Source organism: Nicotiana attenuata, chromosome 9, assembly GCF_001879085.1.
Source record: "Nicotiana attenuata strain UT chromosome 9, NIATTr2, whole genome shotgun sequence".
NCBI lineage: Eukaryota > Viridiplantae > Streptophyta > Magnoliopsida > Solanales > Solanaceae > Nicotiana > Nicotiana attenuata.
Window position 1 is genome coordinate 9579743 of NC_031997.1, and position 3615 is coordinate 9583357.

The window sequence follows — 3615 nt, forward strand, 5'->3', positions numbered from 1 at the left end:
AGATGCTGCTTCGACCCATTTGGTGAAATAGTCTATGGCTACCAGGATAAACCTATGTCCGTTGGAAGTGGAAGGCTCGATTGGTCCAATAACGTCCATTCCCCAGGCGGCGAATGGCCATAGTGAGCTTGTTGTGTGGAGCTCGCTCGGAGGTACCTTTATCATATCTGCATGTATCTGACAGTGGTGGCATTTCCGGACATACTGGATGCAGTCCGTTTCCATGGTCATCCAAAAGTAACCAGCCCGAAGTATCTTCTTTGCTAGGACAAAATCGTTCATATGTGGACCGCATGTCCCCACATGAATTTCCTCTAGTAGCCTGGATGCTTCTTTTGCGTCGACACACCTTAATAATCCCAAATCAAGAGTCCTCCTATACAGGATTCCTCCGCTGTGAAAGAAGTTGTTGGACAGTCTCCGAAGTGTGCGTTTCTGAGTAGGATTCGCAAGCTCTGGGTACTCTCCTTTTGCCAAGTATTCCTTGATATCATGAAACCGAGGCTTTCCGTCTGCTTCTTCTTCAACATGGGCATAGTAAGCTGGCTGATTATGGATTTTCACTGGAATGGGATCAATGAAATTCTTGTCTGGATGCTGTATCATAGATGATAGGGTAGCCAATGCTTCGGCGAACTCATTCTGGATTCTGGGAACATGTTGGAACTCCGTCTTCGTGAACCTTTTCCTCAGTTCCTGTACATGATGCAGATACGAGAGTATCTTGGAGTTCTTGGTTGCCCATTCTTCTCGTACCTGATGTATAAGTAAGTCCGAATCTCCAATTACTAGCAGCTCTTGAACGTTCATGTCAATGGCCATTTTGAGTCCTAAGAAGCAAGCTTCATACTCGGCCATATTGTTGGTACGGGGAAACTTGAGTTTGGCGGACACTGGATAATGCTGACCGGTTTCTGATATCAAGACTGCTCCTATGCCAACTCCTTTGAAGTTTGCTGCTCCATCGATGAACATTCTCCAACCATCATAGGATTCTGCAATGTCTTCTCCTATGAATGATACCTCTTCATCAGGAAAATATGTTTTTAAGGGTTAGTATTCTCCATCCATGGGATTCTCAGCGAGGTGGTCTGCCAGTGCTTGTCCCTTGATCGCTTTCTAAGTTACGTAAACAATGTCGAACTCACTCAACAGGATCTGCCACTTGGCCAGCTTGCCAGTGGGTATGGACTTCTGAAAGATGTACTTCAATGGATCCATTCTTGATATGAGATATGTAGTATAGGCGCAGAAGTAATGTCTCAGCTTCAGAGCCACCCAACTCATCACATCTTTCTTGTTCTTTGGCGGTAGTAATTCTTGAATGGCTTTGACCTTCCATGGATTCAGTTCTATTCCTCGGCGGCTCACAATAAACCCCAACAACTTCCCAGCAGGAACCCCAAATGCACACTTTGCGGGGTTTAGTTTTAGGTTGTACCTCCGCAGTCTATTGAAAAACTTCCTTAGATCTTCTATGTGGTCAATGGCCTTCTTGGATTTGATAATAACATCATCCACATATACCTCTATCTCCTTGTGTATCATATCATGAAAAATGGTAGTCATGGCCCTCATGTAGGTGGCCCCTGCATTCTTCAAGCCAAATGGCATCATCTTGTAACAGTACATTCCCCAGCGTAATGAAAGTCGTTTTCTCAGCATCTTCTTCATCCATCCAGATCTGATGATAACCAACGAAACAATCTACAAATGACTGCAACTCGTGCTTCGCGCAATTATCAATCAGGATGTGTATATTCGGCAAAGGGAAGTCGTCTTTTGGACTGGCCCGGTTGAGATCCCGGTAGTCGACACAGACTCGGACCTTCCCGTCTTTCTTTGGTACTGGAACGATATTGGCTAACCATGTCGGGTACTCAACCACCCTGAGAACCTTAGCTTTGATCTGCTTGGTGACTTCTTCCTTGATTTTCAGACTCATATCAGGCTTGAACTTTCTGAGCTTTTGCTTTACCGGTGGACACGTTGGATCGGTTGGTAGTTTGTGAGCTATAATAGACGTACTCAGACCAGTCATGTCATCATACGACCAGGCAAATATGTCCTCATACTCTTTTAGAAATTCTCTGTATTCTTTCTTTTCTGATGGCGATAGGTGAATGTTGATTCGTGTTTCTTTGACGTTTTCGGCATCTCCCAGGTTGACAATTTCGGTCTCGTCCAGGTTGGACTTAGGTCTGTTCTCAAAATTCTCAACTTCTTTGACAATCTCGTTAGGTATGTCATCTTCCTCTGAATCAATGTCCATTTGTTGCTTTGTCTCATTTCATGTCACATTCATTGGTTCATCAAGATAATAGTGATGCTGTATTGGTAAAGTAAGGAGGAAAACGATAGCAATAAATATTAATTCATAAGAAGAATCAAATATGCTTTTGATAAATTGAATGACTGTTTTGAACATCGAAGATCTTATTGCGGGAATTGAAAAATGCGAAAAGAAAATCATTTAGTAAATGAAACAGTGAATAATGCTTGTTTTAGCCTTGCTACCCCGAGGCTCGTCGGGCTCTGGTTGTCCTGATGGTCCAATTCTTGAGATGTGCCCCTATGGATCTTGTGAAGTAAGATGATAATGCTAGAGTGCACGAACTAACCTTTTGGGGAGGGGAATAATAAAAAACAAAAATAGAACAAAAGGTAATCAAGTCAGTGAGGATTATAAAAAATATTGCAATATTTAAACACATAGTGCGGGAATGTAAAGCGTGTCCTAATTTGGGAACCTCTTTGTGCCCAAGGTAGGCCTAGCGACAAATAAACTTGGAGAATTTGTAATGCTAAATGCCTCATTTTATTGATAAAAATAGACGAATCCCAAAACGACACTAAATAAGCAAGAAATAAAAGTCACTAATGGCCATTGGCCTTATTACATTCATAAAGCGAGTAAGTAAATTCCTATCTATTTGGTCCCAGAGGGACCTTCCGCAGATTCGACATCCTTGGCTCCGTCGAACAGCTTCCCCAATTTACGAATTCCCAGCAACAGGTATGCTCTGGCTAGATGTCCACCTTCTGTCCCTTCAGCCTTTTGACAGTCTTCAACCCTTTTGAGATTTTATCACTAGAATGCAAATCTTCCCACCAACTCAGCAATCTTGGGTGGATTTTGGTGACCATGCCGAATCTGGGGACTTCATGCCTCATCTTTCTACAAGGCAAACAAGGTTAGGCCCTTACCCCCACCAGACTCGACTATTTAACATCAACAATTAGCATGAAGCATCTAGTTCTCCAAATGAATGCACAGAACGTGGTGACGCCCGTTAGGGTTTAGGGAAACCCAAATGACTTTGGACAAGGCTATCTTAAAGGATCATTATGGGGACAACATAACTGATCAGGCTAGATTTGACCATGATGCATGCGCAATTTAAATAGAGTAAGGTTTCTATGGGGTTTTAGACTGGAACCCTTGAGCGGACAACTCAAGGGGGAAGGCTCGGAACTGTCGACTGCACCACTGATCGACTAGTTTTACCGCAAATATGTCTTTCCGAATTTAGGGGGTAATGATATAGGAAGAGCGCAACCACTCATTATAAGCGTTGCTATAGTATTTGTTTGGAACGAGTGGAGTATGATGTT